The sequence below is a fragment of the Lissotriton helveticus genome, chromosome 6 (assembly GCF_964261635.1).
Source record: "Lissotriton helveticus chromosome 6, aLisHel1.1, whole genome shotgun sequence".
Lineage (NCBI taxonomy): Eukaryota > Metazoa > Chordata > Amphibia > Caudata > Salamandridae > Lissotriton > Lissotriton helveticus.
This window is the reverse complement of record NC_136067.1, coordinates 1,990,358,922-1,990,383,267: the sequence shown is the minus strand read 5'-3', so window position 1 is coordinate 1,990,383,267 and position 24,346 is coordinate 1,990,358,922. Positions and strand designations below refer to the sequence as shown.

The following is a 24,346-nucleotide window of genomic DNA, read 5'->3' as shown; positions in this document are numbered from 1 at the left end:
AGGACGGTCCTGGGGACATAGGAGAAGAGAGCAGGTGCAGGTACAGTGGAGTCCACCTCCATAACCTCAGAGCATGTACAGTACAAAGAAAGGCCTCCAAAAACAACGAGGGACCAGAACAGAAAGGAAAACCTAGTGGTCAATTTGAGTGATCTACAACAGTACTCAATAGAGAACTTGAATTCGTCCCTACTTATTTTAGGGGCCCATTCCTCATTCAGTGTGAGGTGGCTCAATTCTTTAGAAAGATTCACCTCCACTTCTTCTTTAAAGATAAAGAAGGAGATAGCACTTCCTATGACACTGAAGACACCAATAGTGGCCTCAAATCTAGGTCTACCTTTAGGCCACGGAGTCACTTGGTTCCAGATCAAGTACTGCCTTTCGAGAAAGCAGTTAAACATGAAATCTCAATGATCAATACGACATAAAATCGCCAATACCAGAACCTTCCACAGATGGAGAAGAAGCACTTGAGATGCTCACAAAGAATGCATCAATAATGATCAAACCGTCTGAAAAGGGCGGTGCGATAGGCATAATGAATAATGAATACCTCTGACTATCGCACAGAGTGCCTTTGACAACGCACAGATATCCGGTTTTATCGACAACTAACAATTGATCCAACAGACAGACTAAGCAGGGAAATTGGGAAACTCATAGAAGAAGCCAAGAGTGAAGGGTGGGTGACTGCACAAGAGGCTAGTTTTCTCGTAACTCCACACCCGGTGATGCCTTATTTTTTTGCTTTACTGAAGATCCATAAAGCACAAATGCCACCACCAGGGAGGCCCATTATCTCGGGAACAAACTCTCTGTTGGAACCACTATCCACCTTTGCGGATCATTTTTTAAGACCATTAGTTAAAGAAATGCCCACGTAGCTTCAGGATACAAAGGAGATCCTAGGATTGCTTCCGAGATAGAATTTGATGTTTCACCTTATTTCCTTGTCTCTTGTGACGTTGAATCATTGTACACATGCATCCCCCAACATGAGACCTTGGATGCCATAAGATCACTATTGGTCAACAGACAAATGGATACTATTACACCTGTCCACTTCAATATGGAGTGTGCTAGGTTAGCTATGACTGAGTATTTCTTCAAATTTGAAGAAAAATGTACCTACAAATGTTGGGAACATCAATGGGGATCTTTTTCACCCCCAGTCTAGCTAAGCTGTATGTTCAACTTTTTGAACAACAGCACATACTGACAGCTGACAACCCTTTCCATGAACGGATTATTTTATGGAAACAATATATTGATTACATTTTTGTTGTCTGGAAGGGTGATTCCAACACCGTCAATACTTTCCACACCTGGCTAAACACAAGAAAATTAATTTCTTAACTTCACTCTGGAGTACATTAAAGACAACTTGCCCTTACTGGATCCTTGGATTTTTTCATTGTCTATGGGCTTAGGCAGTGAACTCTATATTAAACTCATGTCAAGAAATTCTCTACTGACATACAAAAGGTTTCACCCTAAGTGACCGCATGGCTTTACCATTTAGCCATTTCCTCCGGATTTGTAGGAATTGCTCTTCAAAAGAAAGTTATGAACACCATGCCAGCATCCAGTCTAAAAAACTATAGGAGAAACACTATCCAAAAAGACTGACGCAGCAGTTTAAGAAATGTGCTTCAAAATAACAACCATGAAGCACTGCTAGAATTCCCTGTTACAAAACCACCCATGACCAGATATACCAGTGTGAACACCTACAGTACTCTTTCAATGAGGATTCAGAAAAGCATAAGCAAACAATTGCACATTCTAAGTGTGGGAAAAGTGACGGTCCACTTACCCTTGTTTTCTTTCAAAAGAAGGTCCAATTTACGTGACTATCTAGTACACACTAGACCTAGAGTTGAAACTTCCAAGCGGCAAGAAAACCTATGGAAACCACCGCCTCTACAAGGACCCAATCCTTGCGGTACATGCTCTGTATGTCCACAAACGAAACACCGTACAGACCTAGATATAGGTACTGCCAAAACTAGGCGGCAAATAAAACATACAAACTGCAACAGTGAAAAAGTAATTTACCTCATCAGTTGCCCATGCCAACTGAACTATTTTGGGATGATGACCCGTCGCAGAACAAGTTCTGGGGAGCCTCAACAGGACTCGGGCAGCTGGGTTCTGGACACGCAAAAGGCGAGTAACTTCCGCCTCATTGGCGCCCAACATAAGTGAATTAGCATAGTCTAGCCGGGACAAAATAGTCGCCTGGACTATCAACTGGCAGGTAGGTGGATCAAAGAAGCACAAAATAGGTCTCAAGCCCCGGAGGAGACCAAAGCAATTGTCAGCGTTCTTCTTGGCATACTCCTGAAACCCAAGATTAGAGTCTAACCAGACCCTTGGAATTTTTTTCCACTGGCTTAGGGGAGGGGGCACCACCCAGAGACGTCAGCCACCAATGCTTGCTCCAGAGCCCCTTATCTCTCCCCACCAGCAGCACTTCAGACTTGTAGGCATTAGGTTGAAGGCAGTTGGTGGTCATCCAGTGCGTGACCACCGGTAAACCACCCCGAAAAAATGCATGATGCACCGAGTGTGGTCATCAGAGAGGGCCAAGAAAACAACGTATTCAAAAAGGGGATCTTTGGGGAAGGATTTTTAAAGACCTCGTGGTATCAAACCCCCCATTAACAATGTTTCACAACAAAAAGAATACCACTGGTCTATTGGTGCATGAACATATGAATAAGAAAATATGTCTGGTTGTGTTGCAAGAGAGAATGAAATGAATCGCATCAGACCACCCAATGGCAGAGCTTCATCATATGGGATTTGGGAAAGATGGTGGTCAGATATAGGCGACTCACTATTTATAGTCGTGTGTCACCTTAATCCAACATCTCCAGTGATGGACCATATCAAGAAAGTGTATGTATAGTGGAGGGCTACTAGTTTTGCAGTGAAAAAACAGTGTGAAAAAAAGGAAAAAGTGATTTAAAAATGGCTACCATAATATTGAGGAAGAATTTATTAGAAGAACATCATGGTGTCAATGATTAAAAACAGGTGCAAACAGTTTCAAATAATAACTGTTATTAGTTGGACAGAAGGGATCTACATGTTTCAGTCAACGTAGGAATATTTACTCCATTGGCTTTCGTCAGGACCGCTAAGGTACACTAGTGCAAAACAATATATATTAAAGTGAAAAACCATATATAAAAATATTTAAATGGGTACCATACATCCTACCATCCGCAGTTGTCTGGTGTGCAGGAAGTAAGTCCTCAACAATAGGAATATTTCGCAACTTGTCGTGGGAAAATGCCTCACCTCGCCTGGCAACAGCTCAGGTTTGGAGGCCCCGCTCTCTCCGTCGGTACCCCTAGCGAATCCTAAGCTGACCTACCTTCCCTTTAGGGCACCTAGGGGTTGGATCACTAACAAACTTAGCTACTTTATAAGGGGTATAATAAATCATATTAATAGGAAAAAAATGTTTTTTCTTCAAAGAAGCTGATTTTACAAACTTATAAAGGTTAGAGATAGATGGAAGATAAAACTCTGCAGCTCTAGTTTCTAAAATTGATTTTCTCCAAACCAGATGGGGAGGGGGGAGCTCAATATCTTCTCTATCTAGCAGGCTTCTGTACCATATCCCGACTTCCTTTTTAAGGGGTGTGGTGTTTTGGAGCTTAAACTCTATTTTCCAATTTCCGCCAATATTGTTCTTTTCTGCAATGTACCACGAGCATAGTTGTAAAAATTTAAATCGTGAAAAGAGTCTCCAATCCTTGCTTTCAAGACCTCCCAAGGTAAAACCCCATCTACTGAGATTAATTCGGACCATGTACTTATGCCTGCGAGTTCTATTGGCACTGCCAAGCTATCCTTCAAGCAGTCAGGAAGCCCTGGAGAGCCCCAGATTGGGGCGAAATCCAAATAATATTTTATACCCCACCTCGTTTTCAGATTCTGCCATGAGTTAAGTGCCGCCCTAATTACCTTTAGGCGGACTTTCTTGAAGAACCTTATAGATCCAAATTTGTACAAGAAACCATCACCGCCCCCCTCATGTTTCGCCATTGCCTTCAAGATCCTCCCCCAATTATTATCGTTAGGACGGGACAAAAGACTGCGGATATTTTTTAACTGAAAAGAAAGACAATAACAGAAGTTGTCAGGTAGTGCTAACTCCCCCTTAAGAAGTCTCCTCTTCAGCTTTTTCCAGGATAATCTGGAGTTCTTATTGGCCCATATAAAACTACCTATCTTACTCTGAATTTTCCCAATAAGCTTAGAGGAAAATTCAAGGGGGATGGCGCTAAAAAGGTATGTTAGCTTGGGTAAGATTACCATCTTTACTATATTTATTCGGCCATATATTGTGAGTTGGATGTTTCTCCATCTAAGGAAACGATGGTCAATTTCCTTTATTACTCTATTTAAGTTAGTCGAGGGGATGTTCAACAATTCTTGCTCTATACTAATTCCCAAGTATTTAAATCCAGATCTCCCTTGACTTTCCCAGCCTTCAACTCCCCAGCACATTATCTCGGTCTTAAGAGTATTCGTGGCCCAATGTATTGTAGTAAGGTGTATGTGCAAGCAGACCTGGGTGCATGATAGGGATAGTATGGAAGGAATTCATTTGTCTGTGTCCTGCTCTGGATATGAGCAGGATCCTTCAAAAGTTGTTATTACTGACATGTAAAACATCCCTTGCTGGTTGTGACTCCCTATAGTGACCTGGCTACCTGCCCTGCGGTGAATATGGGATCATGAAAAGCAGCTTGTCAAAGCTGAGTACTTGAACCTTGCTCCCACAGGATAAGAAGATGTTTTCCCAACTCCCCAACTCCATTGCAGCCGATGTAATCAACTCACAGTAAAGAGGGGGAAAGGGTAATGGGAGTAAAGAGAGACTGCCACTGCGGTGTCACTTCTTACTGAAAAACCTGACTGGGGCTTCCACACATCTGTAAACACAAAGCACAGAATTACTAATTATCACTGCCCCTTCCTTACCTACCTGCTCTCTTAAACTAATGTTCCCTCTCTCTCATCCTTTCTTTGATTCCTTACAGCTCTTTTACCTATAAAAAAATTGAATTTGCTTCTCTCATATTTATCTTAATATTGTAATTTCTTTGCTGAAGATGCAATGTTAATCTTGTCAGTATTAGTTCAGTCTTGTTGTTTCCCTACTAGATGCTGCCTCAGCAAACTCGGGTGATCAGAGAGATAATAACATTGGTAAGTATAAATAATTATTTTTATATCTACTCGTAATTTTCCTGTGCTGGCTTAACTGTTAGTAGTAGATTGAATTAGTTGCGCTGCAAAAGAGTGTCCAAACTGCGTGCTTTATGCTCCAAAAGGATAGTCTCTATATTTGGTTCTTTCTGCACTCCGGAATGAATCGTCATACTCAAAACTCACTGCCTGAACAAACGTTGAAGAAGAACTTTAACAAAAGCTCACAAAATGTCCTTGTAGAACTGAATTGGGCTCTGCTTATCTCCTAAGATCTCTGAAGCTTGTATAAAATTATGTGGGGTGAAGTGTTTGCAGTGCCAACAAAAATATTAAGTGACATTAAAATTGACTACCAACCAAAAAAATATGTTTAATGGTTATCGCTTGGTGTCAAGCAATATAAAACAGTGCAAATGCTACCTGAATGAATTTGCGAACGTTTTGGTCTAGAAAGAGGGTCTACATGTTTCTGCCATGACGATCGTATTCTGATCTTGGCCTTCCTCAGGACCTAGCTGATAATGCTACTGCAAAAAAGTGTGTGTAAAACGAAATCAAAATACATTAATAACAGGTAGGTGGAAAATAACAGGTAGGTGGAACGTTACAACCTACAATCACCTGTGGTCTTAAATGCGAAGAATCTAAAGGATTTGTCTCGTCACCTGATAAAAAATAAGCACAGTAACATTCTATTCAATGTTAATACCTCAATCATATCAGTATGTACTAAAAAGAACTTTGTATCACTAAAGGAGCTATTTCACCATGTATGTTCCTATCATTTCTTAATCATTTGTGCATTCAAGATATTTATAAAGTTACTTTTCTTATCCGTTCATATACGGGCGAAGTACTAACCACTCCTGGCAGCAGCTAAGGGCGTGAGGCCCTGCTCTGTGGGGAGTACAAAATCTGGATTCATTGACCTGCTTGTATATACCATCAATCAATGTACCCTCCATTTAAAATCAACTCACTAGAAGTCTGAATCTGACAGATAGATGAAGGGTGAAGATAGCGCATCTAATTCTACAGAAAATGCCCATGTTTTTAGGGTATTATAACCTATCGACTGCCCTACTTAATTACATTTGTTGCGGGGACCAACGACCGCTGTAGCAATCACAGGCATTCCGTGGACACTGTTATAATAGATCTTTGAATAAACATCTATATTATGAAAAGGTATTTGGTGTACAGCAACCAAGATATACTGTGAGTCAGATATGTGAATTATTGATCTAACAATCTCGCTCTCCATCTGAATTGATTGACAAATAAAGGTACTTTGTTTGGATGTATACTGTATGAACAAAACCATTTTGCAGGACGTAGGTGAAAAGTATGGAAAATCACATTACTCATGATCCTCCAGAATAAATGTAGTTTTCTGAAGAGGTGTCAACAATGATTTGGGACACCCAATTTTGCACTACTGTTTTAGTTTTTAAGCTGCTAACTCCGCAATGATACACTAATCGAGGACACAAAATCAGCACAGTCACTGTTTGCACTCTTTCAGAAAGGGAAAACTACATTTCCTATGAGTCTTTGCCTTATTGTAGTGCAATAATGCGGCATCTACACTGGTTTGGTGAAATGTAGCTTTGCAATGAATGGTGTCGATAATGTATTAGGACTAGTGCTGGACGCAAAGTACACTTCGCACTACGCGAGCTACTCTGAGCACTACACAAACTGCGTAGTACCCTGTTCGCACTGTGCAAGATGCCGTTTTCAATGATTGCTTAGTGCGGACAAGCATCCGGCATTGTGCAATCATTGGAAACGGCATCTTAAAGTGCGAGCTGTAGTTTTCTGCCACTCGAGTAGATTTTTACTCGAGTGGCAGCTTTCTCAACGTGGGCTGGTAGTTTGTCATCGCGAGCGGTCGCGAGCATACGCGACCACTCTCAATGAGAAATCTGACCGCCCCGTGTTGAAAATCTCTCCGGGAGGTTTATTTTCCACGATCGCGATCAGCAACTGATCGCGAACAAAGAAAAGGTCTCGCCTTGATCTCATTTTGCCTGCTCACGGTTGGGTTGCCAACTTGACATTGAGGACTGCGAGCAAGCAATAAATGACCGTTGCACTACGCTACCCTACGCGTGTTTGCACTGTGCTACATGCAGTTCACGTAGTGCGAAGTAGTGCAAACTTCGCAAACTATGCAAGCGTAGCGTTTTGCCCTAGCCTAATTAGGACACCACATTGTCGCACTGTTCTCTGTGCAATGATACGCTCAGAATGCCATGAGTTTAGTACAGTCAAAGTGGTACTTCACCAGACTTTACTCAGTGAACACGACATTTCCCATGAGCTTTCATGGTATTGTAGTCTACTTTTGTGTTTTGTACGAAGGTACGTGAGACCACATTTCCCATCGTTCCTCACTGTGTGGTGACGCGGTCATGACGCAATGAAATTAATGAAGCCAGCTGCATCCACTTCTATAGTTAAACAGAATTTAAATACCGTGCGCACTCTCCTGCTGCTTACCGCTTGGGACATCCAGAAGACGGTACGGAGTACCTATGGAGAGGTGAGTCAGGGAAAAATCTCTAAAAAATCTTTAGAACAATCGATGGCCTGTAGTTAAGAACGAGGACTGTTTTCCTGGGCTTGCCCCTTCCTAGACCAAAACACTGTATCCAGCATGATGGATGGGTGGGAAGATACCAGTATGTCATTAAATTTCTTGGTACATGTTTGTGGCAAGATGGGAACATTACTATTATTAGTGTTCTTGTGCTCTTTTGCCTGAGATTGCTACAACGGTCGTTGGTCCCCACAATATGTAAATTAACTAGGGCAGTCGATAGGGCATAATAGCCTAAAGAAATTGGCATTTTCTGTAGAATCAGATGCACTATCTTCACCCTTCATCTATCTGTCAGATTCAGACTTCATGTGAGTTGATTTTAAATGGGGGGTAAATTGATTGATGGTATATTCAAAAAGTTCCATGAATCTAGATTTTTTACGACCCACAGAGAGGTGTCTCACGCCCTGAGCTGCTGCCAGGCATGGTGGGGACTTTACCCATATATTAACGGGTAAGAAAATTAACTTTATAAATATCTTGAGTGCACAAATGACTAAGAAATGATTGGAACATATATGGTGAAATAGTTATTTTAGTGATACAACATTGTTTTGAGTACATACTGATATGATTGAGGTATTAACATGGAATAGAATGTCACTGTTTTTATTTTTTTCAAGGCGACAAGACAAATCCTGTAGATTATTGGCATTGAAGACCACAGGAGATTGTAGGTTGTAACGTTCCACCTACATGCTATCACTATATTTTGATTTTGTTTCAGACATAATTTTTGCAGTAGCATTATCATCTAGGTCTGAGGAAGGCCAATATCGGATTACGATCGTCATGGCTGAAACATGTAGACCCCCTCTCTAGACCAACACATTTTCAAATTCATTCATATCACGTTTGCACTGTTTTTATTGCTTGACACCAAGCTGTGACAAGCAGGACACAAAACAACAATGACTCGATGTTATGCTGACAGGGTGTGCTGTTTATTTGACCCAATAATAAATGAAATAAGATTGCTGCATAATTTAGAGTAATAGAATGAAACAATGAGGAAGCTCTCTGTAAGTTTCATTTGGAACAGTCTCTGTTAATTTCTTCACTAGACTCTGGATTGGCCAGTGGAACAAACGTGTCCTTAGAAAAGCTTTAAGTCAACAGCTTGCTTCAGAGCTGTCTTCTCTTTGTTTGTATGTCTGTATTTATTCATTCCAAGAGTCTTTTGACTTATAATGGCCTTCTTTTTCTCCTTCCGGAAGAGAGTCCAGTGGGTGACTTTCCAATGCCCCTCGTAAGGAGAAAACAAAAGAAACCAGGTAAGGAACCTGCTTGTCTTTAATTGAACAATATACAGTGCAGTCTAAATCACCTGTGCTGGGAAGAGAAATTGAGGCCAGTGTTGAAGGGAGAAAGAGAGGTGTAGGTTATGGGCCTCTATTGGGCTTGAACATTAATGTTTTAACAGGGGGGGAAGTGTGAGGCTGTTTAAACCGAGCTTGTTAGGAAGAGAGGTGAGCGTCCTACCAAAAAAGTGCTGGCCGGTTATCCGGTGCCCCTACCTTCACCGTCTATTCCCACCCCATTTACCAAAAATACGCCCGGTACCTGGCTCAGCTGTATTCATTCCCCAGGTCACCCAGGTATACTTGTCTCCTGCAAGCCAGTTAAATCCTCGAGGATGTTGGGATCACCAACTGCGACTGAGGGAGTACGTGGGTCATGGTTCTTTCTGAGGACTTCCCTGTGTCGCCTCCTGTACTGTCTCAGTCTCATCTCCTGGATTTTCCTGTAATTTCCTCTCTTCCGTCTTCCCTGGTTGAAAAAGCCCTCCCTCGTTGGTGATTGGACGTATCGATGACATAGGAGGCATATGAGCGCCAACCCTGCTCCCTACCACGGAACTAGATGTGCCTTGTTTACCAGGTCGTGAGTGTAATTCTTCTATCTCAGCGTCGGTGCTCGGCCACTGAAATAAAGGAGATGGGGCAAGGAAGTGGAATATAAGCCAGGGAAATGTATGTGCATCGTCTAGGTCCTGTTCCCCTTCACACATGCCCGTCTCTCCTTCACACAAGCGATAACCGTTAAATATATTTTTTCAGTTGGTAGTCAATTTTAATGTCACTTTAATTCTGTTGTTGGCACTGCTACAGGTTCACCCTACATAATTTTGTACATGCTTCAGAGTATTCTAAGGAGATCGGACTAACTGTCACTCTTGAAAATATCTGTGAGCTCCCCAATCATAGTGAGGGTGTTGCAGCCCTTGGTTGCACTCAGAATTGCAACTAAGAGGAGATCCAAGATGATGAAGCATGCCACCTCGGTGGGTGATGGGATTCGGTCCTCTTGAATAGGACTCCTTCCATGTTCTCACACTACATTCTTGTCAGTATCATTTGTACTATCGAATTCCTCCTTGTAGGAGTATTATAGACCCTCAAATTTCATTCATTTATAATAGTATTTAAGTGGGGATTGTGTCTGCGCAGGTCTTTAAACTTTTCCCTGTGACCCTCTATTACCTAGTATTATCGACTCAGTACAAAATCCCATGATTAATAATCGTAATGATTGGTCCAAACTCTTGGTCTTAAAAAAATCACCCACATGTACCTTGATTCATGGAGCTACCATTGTACTCCCACTCGGTTAATAGTCACAAATGCTCCTAGTCTCTTTTTCAAGATAAAACATTTCTCTAGGATTGGTCATTGATATAGTGGTACGCGCAATTAGTTAATTTTAATTATCAGCACAGCCAAGCGTGTTGCCAACACCATTTTAATCAAAATACAGACACTAGAAGGACAGATTAAAACAACCTTGTCAACTAGTGTATATAAGAAGAACCTAGAGGAAAACAACAAAACGAATAAGGAAAATAAGGATAGTATCCTATGGATAAAGGTCAAGAAATTTAAGAAAGACCTGGAAGCTTTCTCTTTTGAAAGTGTATATCCATACACAACTGAGATTATGTGCCTCGGGAATACAACAAGAATGGTATATGATATGGCTCCAATTACACCTCCTCTGGCTCAGATGGCTGGTCTAGTGACTCAGACTCAGCAGACCAAAGTGGACAACAAAGCAGGAGTCAAGGTCGTAGCAACAGGCAACAATAGAGGAATACACCAAGAGGTCAACAACAGCCCCAGTGGTGGCCACCGGCCCCATGGATTTTTCAGAACATGTTTTTCATCCACAAATGTTACAGTACAACCCACAGCCTCAATTCTACCCAAATCAACCTTTTTTAGGCCAGGGCGGAAGACAGTCCCGTGGACGTAGGAGAAGACAGCAGGTGCAGGTATATTGGAGTCCACATCCAGCACCTCAGAGCATGTACAGTGCAAAAAAAGGTCTCCAACAACAACCAGGGACTAGCACAGAAAGGAAAACCTAGTGGTCAGTTTGAGTGATCTACAACAGTACTCAATAGAGGACTAGAATTCGTCCCTACTAATAATGGGGACCCAATCTTCATTCAGTGTGAGCTGGCTCAATTCTTTAGAAAGATTCACCTCCACTTCTTCTTTAAAGATAAAGAAGGAGACAGCACTTCCTATGAAACTGAAGACACCAACAGTGGCCTCAAATCTAGGTCTACCTTTAGGCCACCAAGTCACTTGGTTCCAGATCAAGTACTGACTTTTGAGAAAGCAGTTAAACATGAAATCTCAATGATCAATACAACATCAAATCACCAATACAAGAACCTTCCACAGAAGGAGAAGAATCACTTGAGACGCTCACAAAGAATGCATCAATAATGATCAAACCGGCTGAAAAGATCGGTGAGATAGTCATGAGGAATAATGAATACCTCTGACTATCGCACTGAGTGCCTTAGACAATGCACATATATCCGGATTTATCGACAACTAACAATTGATCCAACAGACAGACTAAGCAGGGAAATTGGGAAACTCATAGAAGAAGCCAAGAGTGAAGGCTTGGTGACTGCACAAGAGGCAAGTTTTCCCGTAACTCCATACCTTATTTTTATGCTTTACTGAAGATCCATAAAGCACAAATGCCACCACCAGGGAGGCCCATTATCTCTGCAACAAACTCTCTGTTGGAACCATTATCCACATTTGTGGATCATTTCTTGAGATCATTGGTTAAAGAAATGCCCACGCAGCTTTAAGATACAAAGGACATCCTAGGATTGCTTCCGAGATAGAATTTGATGTATCACCTTATTTCCTTGTCTCTTTTGACGTTGAATCATTGTACACATGCATCTCCCAACATGAGATCTTGGATGCCATAAGATCACTACAGTTCAACAGACAAATGGAGACTATTACACCTGTCCACTTCGTCATGGAGTGTGCTTGGTTAGCTATGACTGAGAATGTCTTAAAATTTTTTCGAAAAAATGTTCCTACAAATGTCAGGAACATCACTGGGGAGCTTTTTCACCCCCAGTCTAGCTAACCTGTATGTTCAACGTTTTGAACAACAGTACATAATCACAGCTGACAACCCTTTCCATGAACGGAATAGTTTATGGAAACAATGCATTGTTTATATATGTTTGTTGTCTGGAAGTGTGATGCCAACACAGTCAATACTTTCCACACCTGACTAAACACAAGAAATTAATTTCTTAACTTCACTGTGGAGTACATTAAAGACAACTTACCCTTACTGGATCATTGGATTTTTTCGTTGTCTATGGGCTTAGGGAGTGAACTCTTTGCTAAACTCATGTCAAGAAGTTCTCTACTGACATACAAAAGGTTTCACCCTAAGTCCCTACGCATGAACTTACCATTCAGCCATTTCCTCCGGATTTGTAGGAATTGCTCTTCAAAAGAAAGTTATGAACACCATGCCAGCATCCTGTCTCAAAAACTATTGGAGAAACACTATCCAAAAAGACTGGCACAGCAGTTTAGGAAACGTTCTTCAAAATAACAACCGAGAAGCACTAGTAGAACTCCCAGTAACAAAACCACACATGACCAGATAAACCAGTGTGAACACCTACAGTACTCTATCAACGAGGATTCAGAAAAGCATATGCAAAGAATTGCGTATTCTAAATGTGGGAAAAGCGACTGTCCACTTACCTTTGTTTTCTTTCAAAAGAATTTCCAATTTCATGACTGTCTAGTACACACTAGACCTAGAGCGGAAACTTCCAAGCTGCAAGTAACTCTATGGAAACTATCGCCTCTACAAGGACACCATCCTTGCGGTACATGCTCTCTATGTCCACAAACGAAACACAGTACAGTACTAGATATAGGTACTGCCAAAACAAGGTGGCAAATACACATACAAACTGCAACAGTGAAAAAGTAATTTACGTCATCAGTTGCCCATGCCAATTTAAATATTTTGGGATGACGGCCCATCACAGAACAAGTTCTGGGGAGCCTCAACAGGACTCAGGCAGCTGCGTTCTGGACATGGAAAAGGCGAGTAACTTCCGCCCCATTGGTGCTCGACATAAGTGAATTAGCATAGTCTAGCCGAGACAAAATAGTCGCCTAGACTATCAACTGGCAGGTAGGTGGATCAAAGAAGCACAAAATGGGTCTCAAGCCCCCTAGGAGACCAACGCAAGTGTCAGCGATCTTCTTGGTATGCTCCTGCAACCCAAGATTAGAGTCGAACCAGACCACTGGAATTTCTTACTACTGGCTTAGGGGTGGCGTCACCACCCAGAGACGCCGGCCACCAATGCTTCCTACACAGCCCCTTATCTCTCCTCACCAGCAGCACGTCTGAATTGTAGGCATTAAGTTGAAGGCAGTTGGTAGTCATCCAGTGTGCGACCGTCGCTAAACCGCCCCGAAAATACACGGCACACCTAGTGCGGTCATCAGAGAGATCCATGCGTATTATCAGTGCACAAGACCATGTTGAAGCCATAATCCCTTGCCACCGCCGCCAAGGGTTGAACATAGAGATTAAACAGGACAGGGCTTAATGCCATGCCCTGAGGAATCCACTGATTTATGACATGAGCATGTGAGAGGAAGGGGGGGTCGAGAAGTAGAATGATCTATCAGATAGAAAAGAACAAAACCACTCCAGGACTGGACCTACCACACCCGCCTTCCCTAGGCGCTGCAGGAGGATCTGATGGGAGACCATGACGAACGCGGCGCTGAGGTCGAGCAGAATCAGAGGCTCAGTTTGTCCCTCATCCAGGATGGTCCGTAGATGTTCACTCACTCCCAAAAGCGCTGTCTCGGTACTGTGACCCCGGTGGAAACCATTCTGGGAGCGGTCTAAGGCACCAATGTTGTTTAGATAGGCTGAGAAAATGTTATTAGTATGGGCCTCAGCAATTTTTGTGACCCAGGGCAGGAGAAATATGGGTCTAAAATGTTCCAGTTTAGTTGGGTCTAGTGACGTTTTTTTCAGCAAGGGAACCACCCTTTCTTGTTTCCATGACAGGGGCACCACCGCCATGGTGAAGAAGGCATTTATGATCTCATGTAAAGGTGTGATTAAAACAGTTAGCGCATCTCTGTATTGGGCAGACCTCAAGCGATCTGTAGGGGAACCTGATTTGACCTTCTTACTCAGAGTAAGAAATTCATCCTGGGAGATAGGAGGGATGGCTGCCAGGGTAATGGTGTGTTGAGGATCTCATGTGACTGCAGGGCCCACAGAGCTGATAGTAAAGGATTTATAGATGGTTTCAACTTTCCGACAAAAAAAAGTGGCCAGATCCTCACATTGCTGTTCAGATGTGATCCACAGAGTGGAAGGATCTTTACTGGTTTTGAAATCATTGAGTATTTTAAAAATGCTTTTTACAGGATTTTTGCTAGACTTAATCTCGCTAGTGAGGTAGGCCATTTGCGCCTGATGTATGGCCTAGTGGTCGCGTTTAATCGCATCCTGGTACAACAACACGACCTATCAAGGTGGTCCTGATATGGCTAGATGAAGCAGCTGCTCCCTCATGTGAGGCAGACTGGGTGCCTGACATTTCCTCCTTCGATCATGTGGATATGGGGTCTCTTAGAATCCAGATATGCAAAAATGTTGACTGTTAACAATGGCTTTTGTACAAGAGGCCATGGTCTCACCCCCCCTTGTCTGGACTGTGAGGTATGTAGGATGTTGACCTTCTAAATGGCCAGGATCCTCTCTGCTCATCTATCTTGTTATGGTTATCGTGTTTTTGAAGTTGTTCAATATTGTACCATATGCTCTTGTTGTAGTATACTTGACTCAGTGATGAATGTTTGTTATGCACAGCAGATGGGATCTGCATAGCCTGCTGAATGAAAGATGATTTACGTCCATTCCAATTTGTTACTAAGACATGAGCATGTGATGAAAGTAAGTGATGTTGAATTGTCTTGTGACTATTTTATAGCTACATGCATTGATCCATATACAACCAAATGCAAATCCCTGTCTCTTTCTTTTGTATGTGAGACATTGTCTTTGTTTTTAGATGTGTGTCTGACTTTCCCAAGGTTTTGGATCATAAACCATCCTTTATGTGCATGTAGAATTGAAGAATGCTCAGTGTGTACTCTTATTACTCTAGACCTTTTTGACTACTGTAACTCCAAGTAGGACATTTTAATACCAAGTCCTCACTGTACAGGTAGGGATCATACCTCATGCTCTGCTGACTGGCCTCAGTGAACAGTGGTGGGGGAATGCCACAGGTACCCCTGGGACATGTAAACAGGACCTAACAAAGCATACGGGGTCCCAAGATAGCTTTGGCCCAATGTATTGAAGTAAGGTGTATGTGCATGCAGACCTGGGTACATGATAGGGATAGTATGGAAGTGATTAATTTGTCTGTGTCCTGCTCTGGATATGAGCTGGATCCTTCAAATGTTGTTATTACTGACATGTAAAACATCCCTTGCTGGTTGTGACTCCCTTTAGTGATCTGGCTACCTGCCCTGCAGTGAGGATGGGATCATGAAGAGCAGAGTGTCAAAGCTGAGTACCTGAAACTTGCTACCACAGGATCAAAAGAACGTTTCCTAACTCCCCAACTCCACTGCAGCTGATGTAAACCAACTCACAGTAAAGATTGAGAAAGGGGAATGGGAGTAAAGAGAAACTGCCACTGCGGTGTCACTTCTACTGAAAAACCTGACTGGGGCTTCCACACATCTGTAAACACAAAGCACAGAATTACTACTTCTCACTGCCCCTTCCCAACCAACCTGTTCTCTTAAACTAATGTTCCCTCTCTCTCATCCTTTCTTTGATTCCTTAGAGCACTTTTACCTGTAATAACAGTGGAATTTGCTTCTCTCATATTTTTCTTTTTATTGTAATTGATTTGCTTTAGATGCAATGTTAATCTTGTAAGTATTAGTTCAGTCTTGTTGTTTCCCTACTAGATGCTGCCTCAGCAAACGCGGGTGATCAGAGAGATAATAACGTTGGTAAATATAAATATATACATTTATATCTATTAGTAACTTTCCTGTGCTGACTTAACTGTTAGTAGGAGATTGAATTAGTTGGCTGCAAAAGATTGTCTTAACTGCGTGCTGTATGCTCCAAAAGGATAGTCTCTATATTTGGTTCTTTCTGCACTTTAGAATAACTCGTAATACTCAAAACTCACTGCCTGAACAAACGTTGAAGAAGAACTTTAACAAAAGCTGACAAAATGTCTTTGCAGAACTGAATAGGGCTCTGCTTACAATTGGCAGATCAATGAATACAACAACACACCAGGTAAAAGAGGGTCCCATGGAAAAGTTGCGCGAACACAATTCCTACTTCAATAACATTATAAACATATGAAATCCGCGGGTCTATAATACTCCCAATAGGAGCAATTTGAAAGCAAATATTATACTGACACGAATATAGTTTGAGAACATCAAAGGAGTCCCATATAATAAGATGGATTCCCATCACCCACAGAGGTGGGATTATATATCTTCTGGGATCTCCTCCTAGTTACAATTCCTAGTGCAACCAAGGGCTGCTTCCCCTTCACTATGAGGGAGGAGCTCAAGAGAGACAGTTGGTCTACTCTCCTAACATCTCTGAAGCATGTATAACATTATGTGGGGTGAAGCGACCACTGCGCCTCTGGCCTGGTTGCCCCCTCGCTCCTCCGCGCTCCTGCTCCAGAGCCCCTTGCGGAGCTAGATCTTCACCGACGCCGAGAGCAGCGCCCCAGCCGCCGCAGGGCCACCCGCTCAACCCGATCCCGTTTTCCTGCCGCTTCCTGCCTGCGGCCCCGCCCCCTCGCCACACGATTGGTGGACGCGACCCCGCCTCCCAGCTGACCCGCCCTCCCGGCTCCCCTCTTAAGGGGACCCTGCATGCACCTGGGAAGCGACCATTGCGCCTCTGGCCTGGTTGCCCCCTCGCTCCTCCGCGCTCCTGCTCCAGAGCCCCTTGCTGAGCTAGATCTTCACCGACGCCGAGAGCAGCGCCCCAGCCGCCGCAGGGCCGCCCGCTCAACCCGATCCCGTTTTCCCGCCGCTTCCTGCCTGCGGCCCCGCCCCCTCGCCACATGATTGGTGGACGCGACCCCACCTCCCAGCTGACCCGCCCTCCCGGCTCCCCTCTTATGTCGCCCCCTCAGCGACCGCGCAGCGGACGCGCGCAGCGGGAGCACCGATTGAGCGCCGAAGGTGCGCCAAAGGTAAGCCCGTCTGCGCCCGTCCGCGCCTGGACCGTGCCCAGTGCCAAGACCCCTGGCCCCCGCAGACCCCAGCCTACACACCGGACTTACGACGCCACCGAACTCTACGCACTCAACGCCGGAAGAATCCCGGGCTGCTACCGAGCCACCCCAAGACGCACCCACGGACCCTTCTGCTGCAACGCCTGCTAGTTCACCTGCATACGGACCTGCACCACTCCAGCAGCGCTCAAGACCTCGACGAGCCACAGCAGCAGCCACCTGAAATGCATCCTGCTCAACACCCGCTCCGTCCACAGACACGCCGTCGAGCTCTGGAACCTACTCGACACAACTTCACCTGACGTCGCCTTCCTCACGGAAACCTGGATGAACGCCTCTTCAGCGCCCGACATCGCCATCGCCATCCCAGACGGCTACAAGATCATCCGAAAGGACCGCATCAACAACACCGGAGGAGGCATCGCCATCTTCCACAGGAACACCATCCGCATCACGACCAAAACCGACGACACCCTGACAACCGCCGAACACCTTCACTTCCAGGTCCACATCAACCCCAAGACCACCCTCAGAGGCACCCTCATCTACAGACCCCCGGGACAACGCACACAATTCAGCGAAGACATCGCCGACTTCATCAGCCCGCACGCCCTCTGCTCCGCTGACTACATCCTCCTAGGGGACCTCAAATTCCACCTGGAGAACAACAACGACCGCAACACCACCACCCTGCTGGACAACCTTGCCAACCTGGGACTCAAGCAACTGGTGACCACCCCCACCCACTACGCCGGACACACACTCCACCCCGTCTTCTCATCCAGCAAGGACATCGCCTTCAGCCACGCCACCGGACTCCACTGGACGGACCACAGCTGCGTCCACTTCAGCTTCGGTAGGACCCCGATCCACCACCACCAGCTACAGGTTGCATGCAGGAGCTGGAACAAGATCGCAGCCGACCAGCTCACGACCTCCCTGAACATGTACCCTCCCACCAGCACAACGAACCCTAGCCAGGCGGCCACCAACCTCACGAAGTGGATCAGCGACTGCACAGACGAGCTCGCCCCCCTGAGGACCCCGCCCAGCAGACCCAGTAGCAAGAAAGCCCCATGGTTCACCGACGAACTCAAGAGCTCCAAGAAGAACTGCTGAGCCCTCGAGAGAACCTGGCGAAGAGACCCAACACCGGACAACATGACTGCCCTCAAGCTCGCCACCCGAAAGCACCACCAAATCATCCACGCCACCAAGAAAACTGCATTCAAGGAACGACTGGACAACAACGCACACAACAGCAAGGAACTCTTCAACATCGTCAAAGAGCTCTCCAACCCCAACGCCGGAAACAACGACATCACCCCTTCGCAAGACATCTGCAACTCCCTCGCCTCCTACTTCCACAACATGATCGCGGACATACACAACAGCTTCAGCACTCAACCGACGCACGCCACGACTGAACCACCGCCTCCCACCACCACCCTCCGCGCCTGGACCCCGATCAGCACCGAAGACACCGTCCGCACGATGAACTCCATCCACTCCGGATCTCCGACCGACCCCTGCCCTCACCACGTCTTGAACAAAGCCGACGCGGTCATCGCACCCCACCTGCGGGACATCATCAATACCTCCTTCGACACCGCCACCTTCCGGGAGAGCTGGAAGCACGCCGAACTCAGCGCCCTACTCAAGAAGCCATCGGCCGACCCGACCGACCTCAAGAACTACCGCCCCATCTCGCTGCTCCCGTTTCCAGGAAAAAGTCATCGAGAAGACCGTCAACAAGCAACTGGCCGCCTTCCTCGAAACGAATGGATCCCTCGACCCCTCGCAGTCTGGCTTCCGAGCCAACCACAGCACCGAGACCGCCCTGATTGCAGCCACCGATGACATCCGAGCACTACTCGACAACGGAGAAACAGCGGCCCTCATCCTCCTCGACCTCTCCGCGGCCTTCGACACTGTCTGCCACCGCACCCTAGTGCAGCGCCTCAGCAACGTCGGAGTCCAGGAGAAGGCACTGGAGTGGATCATCTCCTTCCTCGCCGGAAGGACACAGAGAGTCCGTCTCCCTCCGTTCAGTTCTGAAGCCACCGTAGTCATCTGCGGCGTCCCTCAAGGCTCCTCGCTCAGTCCAACCCTCTTCAACGTCTACATGAGCCCCCTCGCAGACATCGCACTCCAGCACAACCTCAACATCATCTCCTACGCCGACGACACCCAGCTGATCCTCTCCCTCACCAACGACCCCGCCACCGCCAGAGCCAACCTTCACGAAGGGATGAAAGAGGTAGCCGAATGGATGAAGAACAGCAGCCTGAAACTGAACTCAGACAAGACGGAAGTCCTCATCCTGGGATCCTCACCCGCCGCGTGGGACGACTCCTGGTGGCCCCCCGCCCTAGGCAGCGCACCCAAACCAACAGACCACGCCTGCAACCTAGGCTTCATCCTGGACTCCTCCCTCTCCATGACCAGACAAGTCAACGCCGTCTCCTCGTCGTGCTTCAACATACTGCGCATGCTACGTAAGATCTTCCGGTGGATCCCCACCGAGACCAGGAAGACGGTCACCCAGGCCCTCGTCACCAGCCGTCTGGACTACGGCAACTCCCTCTACGCCGGAACCACCGCCAAACTCCAAAAGAGACTCCAGCGGATCCAGAACGCCTCAGCGCGACTCATCCTGGACACCCCCCGTCGCAGCCACATCTCCGGACACCTGAGAGACCTGCACTGGCTCCCGGTCAGCAAGAGAATCACCTTCCGTCTCCTCACCCACGCACACAAAGCCCTACACAACCCAGGCCCAGTATACCTCAACAGCCGCCTCAACTTCTACGCTCCCAAACGCCAGCTTCGATCGACCAGACACGCCCTCGCCGCCGTCCCCCTCATCCGAAGAGCCACCACAGGGGGACGGTCCTTCTCCTACCACGCCGCCAAGACATGAAACTCCCTCCCCACCCACCTCCGCCTGACCCAGGACCACCTCACCTTCAGGAAGCTACTCAAGACCTGGCTGTTCGAGCAGTAGCGGACCCCCCCAGCGCCTTGAGACCCTCTGGGTGAGTAGCGCGCTATATAAATGCGATGATTGATTGATTGATTGATTGATTGAAGTGATTGCAGTGCCAACAAAGGTATTAAAGTGACATTAAAATTGACTACCAACCCAAAAAATATATTTAATGGTTCTCGCTTGGTGTCAAGCAATACAAAACAGTGCAAATGCTATCTGAATGAATTTGCAAACGCATTGGTATAGAAAGAGGGCCTAGGTATAGAAAGAGGGCCTACATGTTTCAGCCATGACGATCATACTCCGATCTTGGCCTTCCTCAGGACCTAGATAAAAATGCTACAGCAAAAAAGTGTGTGAAACAAAATTAAAATACAATAATAACAGGTAGGTGTAATGTAACAACCTACAATTACATGTCAGGGGTGTGGAATTTTTGAAAAACTGTACTTGTCCAAGGGACAAAGGGATACAATAATCTTCTAGCCCTGTAAAGAAATCCACTAGTCCCACGCACTCTATAAAACCAAAAGCTATACAGACTAGCAAGGACTTATTACTAGTCAACTATAAAACCCAAAGTATACATGACCATCTCTGCCTCTTTGCCCTTGCAAACTCTCCTATTATAAAGTATTACCTTCCACACTGTTTTCTTGCTATCAGCAGTAATTTGCCTTTCCACTAACTTGCCATAGGGCCCATACCAATTCCACATCTTCATCATAGGGTTCATAACCCGCCTGTTCTCTTTTCTCACAACAAGGGTTTCACACACTTACTGTTAAATTACACCACTCCCTTACTAAAAATATACCTTCACACTATATACATTGGAATGGATATGCCTCTCACTCCCCATCCCATGACCTTCTCTCCACTCCCTCATCACAAGCTCTGTACCCCTAGCACATTTCACTACAAGTTCTCCTCCCCTCTCATAAGAGGTTTTATTCCATCTTCAGTTTCACCATAGGCTTCATCCCTTCCAAAACCCTCTCTTGTCTACTGTTGCTACCTTGCCTCCACTTATCACAGGCTGCTCAGTCTTCTTTACCCCCTCTGCGATCTCATCTAAGCGCTCTGAGCAACCCTTTTACCTTAACCAGCTCACTTTGCTTCCTGCCTTCCATCAGCCCTGCCAACTGCCTCCACAGAAACAGAGGAAAGAGTCAAAATTGAGAAGCCTGCACAATACAGCTCTGAGAGTGGATATTTCAATAGCATAATACCCGAATCAATGAAGGGAATATTATGAGACTCACAGATGGCACGGAGGTAGACCTGAAGGGGACCAGGCTGGATTGAGGTTGAGAGAACAGACACCCAAGCTGTAAATTATTGAAAAAATTACCAGCCAATATTCAGTGAGCTATAAACTGGCATCAAGCACCTGCATGTAAACTGCAAGACATGGGTTTAGAACATTGTTTGTTCTCAATCTGTTATTATAAGGCTGCTAAATAGTTTTTTGAGCATTATTAATAGACTATCCAGGCAGTGTCATATTTTAAACCTCAACTTTCAATTTCTACTAGCTAAACAATCGTGGTATATAATCCCTACCAGTAAAGACTGTTTATGACACTACACACTTGTATGATTAATAGTCAGTGTATAATGTGTGTGAGATGTAAAGCGCTCTGGCACCTTACAGTGGGATAAGTACCGCTATGAAAGTATTAAATTAAAAAAGTTAGGAATTGCTATTTATTTTGTCATTCCTATAAATACTCATACGTACTTATACAGCTGAAATGTTTACAGTGCATGCATATGTGTTACATATAGGAGCTACAGAAAATCAAAAACCAGCCTCCAAATCTTAGCTTTTTTTACTTCAGTGATAACAAGCTGCGTGCCTTTGTTTCCCCCATTACTGTGGCATTTAGGTGTTAGGATCTAGATAGCTTCCACCCAGGATTATACTCGAACAGAAGGAGGGATGATGGCACTTTAAATGTTCTCTTAGTTTTGGGCTCGAGCTGGAAGAGAAGATTACTAAAACCCTGGCAGGGCAGCCTCTGTCATTCAGCCTTCTAAGGTGACTGATTATCATCTGATTAAGTAGTGGTAAAGTCTGTTTTTATAGTGCTTGAAAAGAACACGAGTGAAGTGTGAAGCACTATAATATCAACAACAAGTACTGGCTAGTAGGGGAGAACTTGTGAACGACTGAGATATAGCACTAGAATGTGGTGCTAAAAGTTCAGTGAATGTGGTGGGAGGAAGAGACAGGCTGGGCACAAGCAACTGAAGGATTCAAAGCAGATATGTGGGCACTAGAGAACAGCTTGAGGTGGGCATTTATGATTATGGTGTGGCATTAAACAAAAGAGGTATTTAGAGAAAAGGATCCCAATACCTGAGGAAAGTGGGGGAAAGCGCGCAGAGCAGGTCAGACTACTAGCGTTTCGCCCGGGGAGCCTGATCATCCCCATGAGAGTCTAGGCTCGGGCTCAGGATAAGTGAGCCACGCATGGTGAAACACAAATTGTAGCAGCTGATCAGATAGGGAACAGAAAACAGTGAAGTTAGAAAACTGGGGAAGACAGGGAGTAGGAGGAATGGGCACCTTAGGGGACACAGAGGGTGCATTAACCACCAAGAGCGAGCTCCCAATGAAGAAAGGTCAGTACCACTTCCATTGGGAAACATATGTCTTTAAGACAATGTAGTAAAAGAAGGATTGAGCATTTTGAAACATGCCCAATGTCCCACTCCGTTGCTTGCTGCCTGCCTCTTGGTTGGGATTTTGTTCCCACTAGTTGAGTTTTTTGCGCTTTCGGTAAGTGCCTCCTGGAAGCTCCTGCATTTCATATTTATCAACCTTGACACTAAGCCTACGCAAATGAGACAATCTATTCCCCTGGACAGAAACTGCTTTCCTGTGGAAAATGGCATCACAAATGGCAGCATGCATCTTTCTGCACAGTAAATAGAGGAATGTCCCAGCAGTTCCTTGAATCGGGGACTTCAGAACTCTCTACAAGTGCATCAAATATTTCCTGCATTACTGGTTTTAAGGCTCTCTGGTGTTCACACACAGCTGATTTCAGGGGCTTTTAAGCAGTGAGAATTCTGAATATGTTTATCAAACAAGTACATCTTATATCCGTAACCCTTTATGTAATTGAGGGCGTCCAGTGGCACCACATCCTCCTTGTTCAGCTTCCTTGCCTTCAACTTCAGCTCGCAGGGCTCCTCTGACTTCTTACTCTTTTCAAGAATTTGCATACACAGCATTCCTGTACACTCTCAAGGAATTGTAACGTACGACATGCACCTCCCCTGACCCCGCTCACGTAGGCATCTACCACTGCAGGGGAATCCACCCAGCACCACTATTGGCATATCTTTATTGTTTAACTAAGAGCGCATGTGCAGCAACTTTTAGCACCCGGAAGCATAACTAATATGGGAGCCGGTGTTCTAACACAGACCTCAGGGCCGGCTTTAGCATTGGTGGCGCCCTGTGTGACAATGTTTGTTGGCGCCCTCGAGTGACCATCTCCACCACAGATTCCTATTCCCTCACTACCAACAGTTAACAGTGCCCCTCAAATCTCCATAACCAGTCTCTCAGATTTATTTCGTTTTATAGCGCCACTCATACCAGTGTGAGATGTCAGAGCACTTTACATCATACACACATTTAATAGAGACAATCACGCGTGTAAATCAGTGTATAAGAAACACGTTACATAAGACAGAGGATTACAAGATGTAAGAGTCACATGTCATCCATACTTTACTGATAGGCAGATATAGTCCTTGGTCTGGAAAAGCACAAATTCAGAATTTAAAACATAACACTAATTGTTAGGGTTTTTCTTCAATAGTAATAATTCATTTCTACCCAAATGAACCTTTTTAGCTAGAT

The 24,346-nt window shown here is 45.1% G+C and overlaps 1 pseudogene; it reads right to left on the bottom strand.

Moving 5' to 3' along the window:
- Positions 1-23,227: 23,227 nt before the first annotated feature.
- On the bottom strand, positions 23,228-23,817 carry LOC144762953 (protein KTI12 homolog pseudogene; annotated as a pseudogene).
- Between the last annotated feature and the right edge of the window lie 529 nt (positions 23,818-24,346).